Raw genomic sequence first — 12,691 nt, 5'->3', positions numbered from 1 at the left:
TGCCTCCTCTCTCCCCACTCCAATCTATTTTTTATTCAGCCACTGAAATGATTTTCCTAAAGTGCAAGTACAACCGTGCCATCTACTCAATAAACTCCAGTGGCTCCCTACTGCCTCCAGGAGAAAATTCAACATGCTCTGGCATTCAAAGCTCTTTATAACCAAATCCCTTTCTTCCTTTTCAATCTTCTCAACATATGTTTACTGACTTCTTGACTGTTCCACAAACAATACGCTCCATCTTTCTACTTCTAACATTTTTTTCTAGCTGTCCTCCATCCCCAAAACACTGTCCCTCCTCTGTTTTGATTGCTGACCTCTGGGACTTCCTTTAAATCTCAACTAAAATTGCATCTTTTATTGGAAGCCTTCCCCAATTCCTCTCGATTCTAGTGCCTTCTCTCTGTTATTTCCTATTTTTCTTGTATATAGCTTGCTTTTTATGTATTTGTTTACATGTTGTCTCGAGGGCAAGGGCTACCCTTGGCCTCCTTTTAGAATCCTAGGACTTAGCACAGTGCCTGGCACAATGTTTATTGATAGGTCTATTGACTGATATCCCATTTATACTATTCCAGGCTAGCCAGAAACCTTGCCTTCTTCCTCACCAGTTTGGTTCTGATGCCTAGTCCTATCTCTTGGGCTATGGCTCAGCTGGTGTGATAACTTTGGATGTCCCTTTGTGAGTAAGAATTTGAGGAACCCTTAATAACTTTTTCCTCCAAAAATATGCACTCACCATAACTAGCGTGTGACATAGCTTAGTGAATCACGAGGGTCCAGAGACACTGTGTTTAGAATCAGTGACTTTCTATAGTGCACACATTCAGAAGAAAATTAGTTTTAATAGTGCAATTCTTGCTTCTATCAACTCTTCCAAAGCATCGCACCCTGAAAGTAGTAGGGAAAGTTTTTTCTCCATCAGTTCTTGAATCAGCTCAGCAAGGGCAGAGCCCTGGGGCTGCTCAGAGGGCACTGACAGTTTGTGCTGAGGTAGAGTTCTTGCTGGAGGTCAAGTTATTACCAAGGAGATTTGTCAGGGGAAAAATCAGGGGGCTTGATTGAATGGTATCTGACAAGGAAAATTCAGGAAATGTTACCAAGGAACTAGGGGTGGAACAAGACGGGGTGAGGTCAACTATGTGAGAAGCAAGCATGAAATCACCATACTGCTGAGGGTGGGCTGAATTTGTGTGCTCACAACTTTGTGGCCTGAGACTCTTCTTGTACCATGCACCCCCCCCCAATCTTTCTTGGTTTTTAAAAATCCTCTATATCTGTAGTGCTGAAGAGGCCTGATGGAGAAGCTTGGATAGAGTTTGCTTGCCAAGAAGTGTCTTTATATGACATTAAGAATAATAATAGCTGCACTTATAGAGTATTTTTAAAAAACTTCTCGTCTGATTTTGAATCAATACAAGTATTGGTTCTAAGGCAGAAGAGTGGTAAGGGCTAGGCAATTGGGGTTAAGTGACTTGGCCAGGGTCATACCAGCTAGGAAATGTCTAAGGTCAGATTTGAACTCATGTCCTTCTGACTCCAGGTCTGGCATTCTATCCACTGAGCCACCTAGCTGCTCCTATAATGTTTTATGGATGGTAAAATGTTTTCTATATTTTAACTTTACCTGTTTTATATATTTTAACTTTTTGAACCTTTTGAGAATCCCATAAGATGGCTGCTATTATTATCCTCATTTTACACAAGAAGAAACTGAAAGTAAGAGAAGTTACATAACTAGCTCAGGGTCACAGAGCTAGTCAGGATCTGAGGTAAGATTTGAACTAAAGTCCTTCCTGATTCCAAACCCACACTCTATCTATTACCAGAGATTCCCACATTTTTTTGACCTACCACCCCCTTTCCAGAAAAAACATTACTTGGCGCCCCTGTAAATTAATTTTTAAAAAAATGTTAATAGCAATTAATAGGAAAGATAAATGCACCTGTGGCCATCACCACTTCCCTGGGTCGCTGCAGCACCCACCAGGGGGCGGTAGCGCCCACTTTGGGAATCACTGCATCAGACCATAGATTTAGAACTAGAAAGGATCTCAGAAACCATATTGTTCAGCCCTTTCATTTTAGGTGAGGAAAACTTACTGTCTTATTGTAAGCTTCTCTGGGGAAGGGACTGTCTTTTGTCTCTTTTTGTATGTCTAGTGCTTAGCACAGTGGCGGATGCACAGTAAGTGCTTAATAGATGTTTATTGTCTAACTGACAGGAAGTTTTAATGATTGGCCCAAGGACAATCAGGGAATAAATGGCAGAATCTGGATTTGGACCTAAAATCTTTGACCCTCAGAATCAGTTCCCCTTTCATTGTACTATGCCAAAAGTACTCTGGTTAAATTATTTTGAGATATTCTTCCATTTAGCAGATGCAGTAAAAAGGAAATCTAACTGAGGGGTTATATGCAAAAGTTTGTTTTGCATTCAAAACAAAGCTGGCACCTTAGTTTAATGAAAGATTGAACTTTTGAATGGAAAAAAGAATCAACAAATATTTTTATTTAAAATTTTATTATCTATTTTAATGTTCATTTTTTAAAATTTGTGGATCTGAATTCTCTTCCTCCCTCTTACCCTTCTCTTACGCATTGAAAAGGCAAGAAATGTGGTGTCAATTATACATGTAAAATCTTGCAGAATATATTTCCATATTAACCATGCTGCAAAGAAGCAAGAAAAATAAAGTGAAAAATTATGCTTCAATCTTCATTTAGACTCTATAAGCTATTTTTCTGGAGGTGGATAACATTTTCCATCAGGAATGCTTCAGAACTGTCATGTAACATTGTATTGATTGGAATAACTAAGTTATTAACAGTTGATCATCTTTACAATATTGATTTTGCTATGTACAATGTTTTCCTGATTCTGCTCACTTCACTTTGCATCAGTTCATATGTCTTCCCAGGTTTTCCTGAAACCATGCTGCTCCAGAATGAATAAATCTTGATTGTTCCATCTCGAAATTTCTGTTACAACATCCCTGTGCTGACAATCCTTTCCTAGCCGCTGGATGATATAAAAATAGGAGCTCAGGTTTTAAAGCTGAAAGAGTCGTTAGAGTTTACCTAGTCCACCTCTTTAATTTGGCATATGAGGAAACTGAGGTACAGACAAGTGATTACCTAAGGTTGCAAAGACAGTAAATAGTAGAGCTGGGATACAAACCTAGATTCTTTGACTAGAGATAAATTAGAGATATGTGTGTGTCCCCAGTGGTTAGCACAGGAAGGGTTTTATGATATAATGGAAAGAAAACTAGACTCTGAATGAGAAGACTTGGGTCTTAATCCCAGTTCTAAGACTACTTGGTTCTTTGATCTTGGATGAGAAACTTCTTTAAGCACAATACACAATTGAGACTCATGGTTTCACATACAATCCTTTAAAAAATTGTTCTTTGTGTTTCTAAATGTTCATGTTTGTTAAGTTCTCAATTAAAATAAAAAGAATGTTAAAAGTTAGCACTTTGGGTCCTCAGTTTCCTCTTCTATAAAACTGATTAAAAGGTCTCTAAGCTCCTTTGAGGGGCAGCTAGGTGGTGAGTTGATAGTGTGGCCAGGCTTGGAGTCAGAAAGACTTGAGTTCAAAATTGGCCTCAGAGATTTACTAGCTGTGTGGCTCTGGATAAGTCACTTAACTCTGTCTTAGTTTCCTCACCTATAAATAGAGCAGGAAAAGGGAATGACCAGTTACTCTTGTATCTTTGCCAAGAAAACCCCAAATAGGGTGATAAAGAAACAGACATGACTGAAATGACTGAACAAGTTCCCTCCCAGGTCTGACAGACTATGCTGGCATTATATGTTCTACATCCTCTCTCCTTACCCTCATACCATTAAATGTTATTTATTTATATTCGTTTTTTATTAATGGCTCTTCTTTTATTTTTCATCACCTACATTTTCCATTATATCCTTCCTTCTTCCTGTTCCAGAGAATCAAAACTTTTGACAAAGAATCATCAGTTCAGCCAAGTTAACCAACATATCAGTTGAGTCTGGCAGTTACTTAGAATGTTTCATACTCGTAGTTCTTCACTTATCCAAAAAAAGAGAGGGAGGTACATTCTCTCACCTTGTTTGGGGGTCAAGTATGGTTACTCTTAGAGGTAGCCAGGTAGCTCAGTGGGTTGAGAGCTGCATTTGGTATCTAGAAGACCCAAGTTCAAATCCAGCATCAAACACTAGTTGGGTGACTTAGGCCAAGTCACCTAACCCCTATCTGCCTTAGTTTCTTTATCTGTAAAATGGAGATCACAATAGCACCTACCTGTTGTTGTGAACAATGAGACACAATTTGTAAAGTGTTTAGTATAATGACTAGCATAATAGGTGCTTAGTAAATGCTTTCTGAAAATTTTTAAATTATAATTTCATGATTCATTTTCATTTTTTGCATTTACTTTATTTAGTCATGTATATTGTTTTCCTGATTCTGTTCACTCCACTCTGCATCACTCACCTCTGTATTCTTCACAGTCATTATTTCTTATGGCTTAGTAATATTTTGTTGCATCCATGTGCCACAATTTCTTTAACCATCTCAGTCACTGGAAATCTACTTAGCTTCTAGTTCTTTGCTATCACAAAAATGCTACTAGAACTATTTTGGTTTATAGGAGACCTTTCTTTCTTTGACCTCCTTGCCATATATTTCTAGCAGTGGGATAATTAGTGAAAGGGTATGGGCATTGTTCTATGTTCTGAGGTTTAACTATGCTCTGATTCTAGTTTTCATAAGTTTTTTTGTAGTGATGTACCCAGTAGAACAAAAGCTCTCTATGACCTTTGTCATAGACAACTCATTTTCTATTAATAAAAGCATCTAGTTAAGACTGTTAGCTCTGCAGGCAGGGAAGGAAAAAGAGGAAGCCAGAGTGAGGAACAAGTTAGCTATCCCTACAGATCTGTTGTTTTGTCATCCAGTAGCAATTAGCCTTCATATCCTCTCCTACTACAATCTGGCCCCAGGGTCCTATCAAGCTCGGTTTGTCTATGTGTTTCCTTTTCATTCATTGATTCCAAAATGTTAATGACTGCTATATATTTAGGGTGCCAAGGAAGATACAAAACAAAGTAATATCCTGTCCCTGCTCACCAAAAACTTCCAATCTAACTGGGAAAACTTCCACTTACAGCAGAATGTGATTAAATTCACTAAGTTACATAAACAAGTGTTATAGAAGTTAGTGTAGACAGTATAGAAAAAAGATCACTGTAGTGTCAAGAAAAGATAAGCATCAGGGATCACTGTAGTGTTAAGAAAAAATACTGATCTAGAATAAAAAGAGCTGAGTTCAAATCCCAGTTCTGACATTATCAAGGTTATTTTCAGCAAATCACTTAACTTCTCTGTGCTTTTGTTTGCTTATCTCTAAAATCAATCTCGAAAAATTGTCCCTTCCAATTTAAAATTCCAATCACTTCATATAAGTCAGAGAGACAATAGATCAATGTAAGTTATGATTATCAGGACCTTGTGGAGAAGATGAATCTTTGGTTTAACCCTGAGGATAATCAGTCAACCAAATGACATTTATTAAGTGCCTACTATGTGCCAGGCATCATACTAAGTGCTAAGATTACCAAGAAAGAGAAAACAAACAAAAACAGTCCCTGCTCACAAGGAACTCAGTCTAAAGGGGGAAAAGAAATTCTATTCAAAGACCAACCAAACCCTGATGTCACCTCTCCCTTCTATCTCAAGCTTCCCAAACCATTCCTGTAAGAAATATTCCCCTTAAGTCCTCAAAATAAAACATGAAAATACAAGAAAAGGATGATATTTTCCCATCTACTGGATTCCAAAGCACCTCTTTTCCTATATCAAATTAGTCTAGAAGAGCTGGGTGTCAGCTGTTTCATCTCCACTTCATACAAAGTAGAAATGGGGTTTCTGGTAATAGGCCCATTTTTGTAAAAATTCTCTAAAATTTAAAAACCCAGCCTTTTTTAAATGAAATTTTAATTCAATACTTCAATGGGATGGTGTAGTGGCTAGGGGCAAATAACAACACATAACATATAAGAAACCACAAAAAAGTAGTCTATGAGGGTTATACTTTTGTGACCTTGGTAAAGTGACTTAATATCCCTGGTCTTCTGTTTCTTTGTCTATTAAATGAGGGAGTTGGACTAGATGGCTTGAGAGGTCTCTTTCAGTTCCAAACCCTCTGAAATATATGTTAAAGAAGAAAATGGACTGATTATTAGGTGGCAAGAGATACAGGAGTAATTGCTGGTCTACTTGTGGATCCACTGGTAGATGCATGATTTCCAAAGAAATCCACAATGGTCCCTAGCACACTGGGCACACTCACTTTGGTAAACTCAGGGGAGGACACAGATGAGGTGCAGAGAATTTGTTACCTACAACATTGGAAAGAAAATCCCCATAGATGAGATCACAGATTCATGTGAGGATTTCACTGGATATGGGAACTCCTATTTGTGCAAATCCTGCTCCATCCATGAAATCCTACTTTGCTATTCTTGCCCATATCTTGTCATAAATCTTCTGCAGGGGGAGCTATCCAATGTGCTGAAGGCCTTTTTCGTGTCTTGCAAAGGCCAGAACAGTATCTGGCAGTTCACACTGGTTTTATTCATAGAAATGACCCTAAAGAAGATGCATTATGACTCACCACCATTCCAGAGTACTTAGGATGAAACATGCTCTCTATCTCTAGAAAGAGAATTGATTGACTCAGAGTGCACATTAAAGTATATTTTCTAATTCCCCCCCCTTTCTTTTCCCTTGGAACATAGTTAATGTAGAAATTTGTTTTGCATGACTATATATTGGTCCTGGATTTTTTGTGTGCCATTTTTGGAGGAAAAGAACAGAAAAATGTTGAAGGGGATGTGGGAAAGCAGGAACATTGATGGAGTTGGTGGAGCTATGAATAGTTCTAACCATTCTGGAAAGCTTCCAAAATTTGGAATTATGCAGAAAAAACTACTAAACCAGAAAATGCCATTTGACCTAGCTATACTACTGCTAGGCATGCATACCAGAGAGATCAAAGAAAGAGGAAAAGTTTCTATAAGTTTTCTTTCAAATCTTCCTAATGGGTGGAGGAAAAGGAAAGAGGTGGCAGAGAATTTGGAACTGAAAGTAAAAGAGAAGTGAACTAATTTTTTAAAAGATGCATTATAGGGGCAGTGAGCTAGCTAAGAATATAGAGTGCCAGACCTAGAATCAAGAGGACTTGGATGCAAATCTGGTCTCAGATATCTCCTAGCTGTGTGATCCTGGACAAGTAACTTAACCCCAATTGCCTAAGCTTTCCCTCCCTCTTCTGCTTGGAACTGATACTTAATAGTGAGTCTAAGGGGACAGCTGGGTGGCTCAATGGATTGAAAGCCAGGTTTAGAGATGGGAGGACCTGACTTCAACTATGACCTGAGATACTTCCTAGCTGTGTGACTCAAGGCAAGTCACTTGACTCACATTGCCCAGCCCTTACCGCTCTTCTGCCTTGGAACCAATAAGTAGTATTGATTCCAAGTGTTGATAAAATGGAAGGTAAGGGTTTTTATTTTTAAAGAATAGTGAGTCTAAGACAGAAGGGGCATTGCATAAAATGAGCAACAGACAATAACTGAAATAGAAGTAGGACAGTATTTTTGAATGTTCTAGTAGGAAAACCCTACTAGAGGTAGAGAATGAGAGTTTTACTCTGTCTTCCTAAGTGCCAGACTACTAATGATCCTTGGAGATAACAGTAAACACTTATTATAATTAAAGTAAAGATACAAGTCTTTTGAGATTATTGTGTTGCCATCCCAAAAGGAATGTGATTCAAGTCAAAGTAACCAGTTCTGAGTCAGCTTTGTTTCCTGTACCTTTAAGGATCTTGTCCTACACTTTGAGAGAATGAGCACTGATCCCCAACTTAGAATAATTAATGAGAATCATTTCTTCTCCTTTCAGAGGGTTCATTAAAGACCTAGGATGACTAATACCAGCTAAGGGGAAAACCAGCTGAAATATTAATTATAACACATCTAGCAGTAAACTACTCCCTAAAAAGTCATTAGAAATATTAAGTTCCTCTTCTCCCCAAATGAACCTGAAAGTCTGAAGCATTATGGACTGGGGGAAATCCACCAAATCCCATTCTAGTAAACTTCATGGGATGGTCAATCAAATCTTTTTTTTATGATGGACCCATTGCTAGGAATAATGTTTCCATCCCACAGAGAACCTCCCTTTATCTCTGAAACTGGTTTAACATTGAACAGGTGAAGGGGGGTATATGACTATAGCAAGTGAAAGAGGAAGAAGACATTCATACAGCCTAAAAACTGGTCCTTTTCCAGTCCAGACTTCTTGATCCTTGTGTGTGTTTCTGACTAGAAAGTGGTTTGGGAGGGTGTTGTTTTTGGTTTTGTTTTTTTGTGTGTGGCAGTTTGGGACGTGTGAAGTGAGGAGGGATTAGGGGAGTTTAGGGGCAATTTAGCAAACAGCATCAAGAAAATACCACCTAAGAGTTTAGGTACTGCTTAGTGCCCTCTTCTCACAGTTTTAACTTTCACAGTGAATTAATTAGCTGGGGAATTGCTTAGCGGCATGCACTCAGGTTTTTGTTTTTTAGTCGCTACAGAGAGTGTTTGGGGGGTGGCTAATAAAAGCAGCATTTGTTGCAAGCTGGTCTTGTATTGAGCACTCAAAGCTGCAGATGGAATAAATGAATGACTGTGTGTGTAGGGGGTAGCATTTATTAAGCACTTACTATGCACAAAGCACCGTGCTAAGTGCTGGATATATGAACAGAAAGATGGTTTCTGCTCTCAAGGAGCCCACACTTTAATAGGGAATAATAACACCTAGAAGAGGTTTCAGCTGCAAGTGAAATGGAAAGGCCCTATGGCTTTAAGGGGCAGTGGCAAAATAGATGGATAGTAATGCATCTTTTTAAAAAAATTGTTACCTTCTGTCTTGGAATCTATATTGAGTATCATTTTTAAGGCAGAAGAGTTATAAGAATTAGGCAATTGGAGTTAATGGCTTGCCCAGGGTCAGTCACACAGCTAGGAAGCATCTTGGGTCAAATTTGAACTCAGGACCTCATGTCTCTAGAAATGGCTGTCTATCTACTGAGTCACCTAGTTGCCCCTAATTTATTTATTTAGAAAAAGGTCTGGATGGATTTTTTTTGGATAACTGAGGAATCCACTTTACATGAACACTTTTAAAAAATGACCCTTACCTTCTGCTTTAGAGTCAATACTATGTGTTGGTTCTAAGGCAGAAAAGTGATATGGGCTAGGAAATGGGGGTTAAGTGACTTTTGCCTTTGTTTAGGAAGTGTCTGAGGTCATATTTGAACCCAGGACCTCCCATGTCTAGGTCTGGCTCTCAATCCACTGAGCCACCCAGTTGTCCTCAACGTGAACACTTTACCTAACTGGAGTCTAAGCCTCTCAAAGACAAGGTTCATTTTATATTTTACTTCTTTCCTATTATCCCTCCCCATCCTTAGCTCCAGTGGTAAGCACATAACAAATATTCATTAAATAATAATAAATGTTTGAATTTCTATAATGCTCTATGGCTTACAAAGCTTTCCTTCTGAGACATCATGGAGAAGCCGAGTCTTATCGCTAATAGGTTGACACATATGTGTGCTGCCATCAACATAAAGGGAATTCCCAGTGGGTACCACCCATCCAAAGAGTAGGGGTGGAAGAAAGCAGTTAATTCAGCTTGAAGGCTTCCTCCATGCCTGGCACTGTGCTAGATATTGTACAGAGCACAAAAAAAAAATAGTCTAAGACACACATCCGTCTACCTTCAAGAGGCATAAAATCTGCTACAATAATGAAACAGATCTGTGAGATTTCATAAATTGGGTATTCCCTCCAACACTGCAAATTGTAACCCATCCATGCTTACTAATCATATACAACTCCTATTCCTGTCTTCCCATAAATCTGCCACAGGGAATTAACCCAACTTTTTGGGAGCTTTCCTCAAATTCTCTTGCTACTGACTGTGGAAACACACCAAAAAAAAAAAAAAAAAAAAAAAAAAAAAAAAAAAAAAGGAAGAAGAGGACTGATTTCTAGACAGCAGACATGGGTCCAGATCTGGGCTTTTCCATTTTACTTATGTAAACTTGAGTGTGTCCCTTAACCTATCTGGGCCTCAGTTTTCTCATCTGTAGAAGAGGGAATTGGACGAGGCAATCTCTTCCTCTAAATTTGTGATCCAATGATCCCAATATGATTAGGTGCCAAAGTGAGTTCCTCTCGGTTGCTCGTCTTACTGGATCAGGATAAAAGATGCCATTTAAGTAAATAAATAAAGCAGAAAAGGTCAATAATAATTGCACTCGAGTGTGATATCTAAAACATTACGAGGGCTATTTAATGTTATTGGCTTCTGCCAGACCAGGAGGAGCTATTAGGAACAAATAGATATGGTCTCCAAATAACAGAGCTACCATATGCAGAGTATCCCCAGTAAAGCTCTGCATTAGAAAGGTAAGGTTACATCTCTGCTTGCTGCTATTTATTTCCCTACAGGCAGAAGCAGAGTCCTCTGGTATTTTGTAGTTACAGCTAATGGAACCTCCTATTTTGGGGGTAAATCTCTAAGTCCTCAGTAAAGAACTAGGCAGTTTATCCTGATGCTTTTATACCTCAAAATGTCACATGAAAAATCACCAGAGATTATTCTCAGAAGATAATACATAATCATTTCAGACAAAATCACTATTTACTTTACTAGTGACATTGAACAATTTTGTCCTCCTCCACTCCAATTCTCTGTTATTAAAAGTCCCCGCTCAAAGATCTTATTTAATTTCAGCCAGCTTTTAAGCCAGTCACGTGCTACTGCTCAAGGTCAAGTTCATTTTAGTTGACATAGTTGCAATTATTCTCCCCAAGGGGCAAAATGCCTGTTGGTCAGGAAAGGTCAGCATTACTTTTAAACAAGAGGCGAGACATCTGCAGAAGATCCCACTGAAATTAATACCAAACTGTCTTTTCTAGACCAAGGCTTCATCAGGAGTGGGACCGAGCCACCCTGAAGGTGGCTGGGATGTAGAGCCTAAAGCAAACCCATGAGGACAAGACATGGGATGTGGGAAGAAGGCAGAAAAAAAAAAAAGAAAAGAAGCCCAGAAAGGCAGATTACACCAAAGGAGGAACTGTAGTGGCCAAAGGAGGCACCTAAGTAACAGGGGAGTAGAATATAGGATTAGGAAAACAGGTTACTTAGCCCTGGGAAATGGGGTGCAGAGGTAAAACTATTTCCTTGGAGGACTAGAGGACAAAAAAGAATCTCATTTTATGGAGGAAGTAGTGTACTCGGTAGGAAATCAGAGATGGAGTCCAAATGGATTGGGTCAAGAAGATTTGAGTTCAAATCTTCCTTCAGACATATGTACACTGCCATTGACATCAAGGGAATTCTCAGAGGGTACCACCCATTCAAAGTTTAGGGGTGGAAGAAAGTGGTTAACTCAGTTAACTTCAATAAACTTGAATGCTTACTCCATGCCTGGCACAAGCTGTGTGACTCTGAGAAAGGCATTTAATCTCTCCTAATCTCAGTTTCCTTATCTTTTAAGTGGGAATGATAATAATAATCATAATAATGTACAGTGTGTTGAGAGGATCAAAAAGCAAGAAATTATGTAAAGCACTCTGTAAACTTTAAAGAGACAAATAAATGCTAATCATTTAAAAATAATTCTTACCTTCTGTCTTGGTATTGGTTCAAAATCAGAAGAGCAGCAAGGGCTAGGAAATCAGGGTTAAGTGACTTGTCCAGGGTCATATAGCTGAGATGTATCTGAGGCTAGATTTGTTGGTTTTTTAAGGTTTATTCTTCATTTCTAAGTTTATTTTTTATTCGTTTTAATTTTTAATGTGTTTTTTAATTTGAAAATTTTTATTTAATTCATTAATTTAGAATATTTTTCCATGGTTACATGATTTATGTTCTTTCCCTCCCCTCCTCCTAACCCTCTCCCGTAGCCAATGAGCTGAGGCTAGATTTGAACCCAGATTCCCCAGAATTCAGGCCTGGCCCCCCATTCACTGTGTTACCTAGCTGCAATAAATGCTAGCTATTGTTCACAAGAAAGGGATCCCATTATCGTAAATGGGTCCTCCGTCCCTAAATTGCTGTAGCTGCTACCAAAAACCCTGATGAAGGCAACAGTTTCTCCTCCCACTGTGAGACTGCCTGTAACCGGCTTCTAAAACTCTGGAATAGTATTTCTAAACTGACCCTCATGCCCTGGAGCTTACTGTTGTCTATATGGAAAACAAGATGACTAAGAGATATTTCAGTGGCCGAGCCATGTTGCTTTAGGAAGTCTAGTTAGCTGACATACTTCCCCAGGTGTTGCCTGTTCTTTGTGTTGTGAATTGGCTATCTGGGTATGCTGTAAACTATATGATGCTCTGGTGTCAATGTCAATGATGGGAGAATCCTTGTTAATACCAATTGAGACCTCTCCTATTCTCCCCTGGATTTCTGTGCCACAGTTTGGAGGATATTCATGACAACAGTTTGTGGGGCCCCAACAGATGAAGAAAGAGGTTTAGACTGAAAAAAAAACCATGAAAGGTCAGGAAGGAATCCTAAATAAAAAATGACTTGAATTTAAGCTCTGTGCAATGGATACATAGAGCCTTATGGTTCCTTCCTTGG

At 38.7% G+C, this 12,691-nt stretch overlaps 1 protein-coding gene across 1 annotated transcript in view; it reads right to left on the bottom strand.

Annotated features, from left to right (window-relative positions):
* Positions 1-12,691, bottom strand: part of GABBR2 (gamma-aminobutyric acid type B receptor subunit 2) — an 871,636-nt gene that overhangs the window by 732,837 nt on the left and 126,108 nt on the right. The window lies entirely within an intron of this gene.

Source organism: Gracilinanus agilis, chromosome 1 (genome assembly GCF_016433145.1).
Source record: "Gracilinanus agilis isolate LMUSP501 chromosome 1, AgileGrace, whole genome shotgun sequence".
Classification (NCBI taxonomy): Eukaryota; Metazoa; Chordata; class Mammalia; order Didelphimorphia; family Didelphidae; genus Gracilinanus; species Gracilinanus agilis.
Note: the sequence above shows the minus strand (reverse complement) of the source record. Positions and strands in the feature narration are given on the sequence as shown.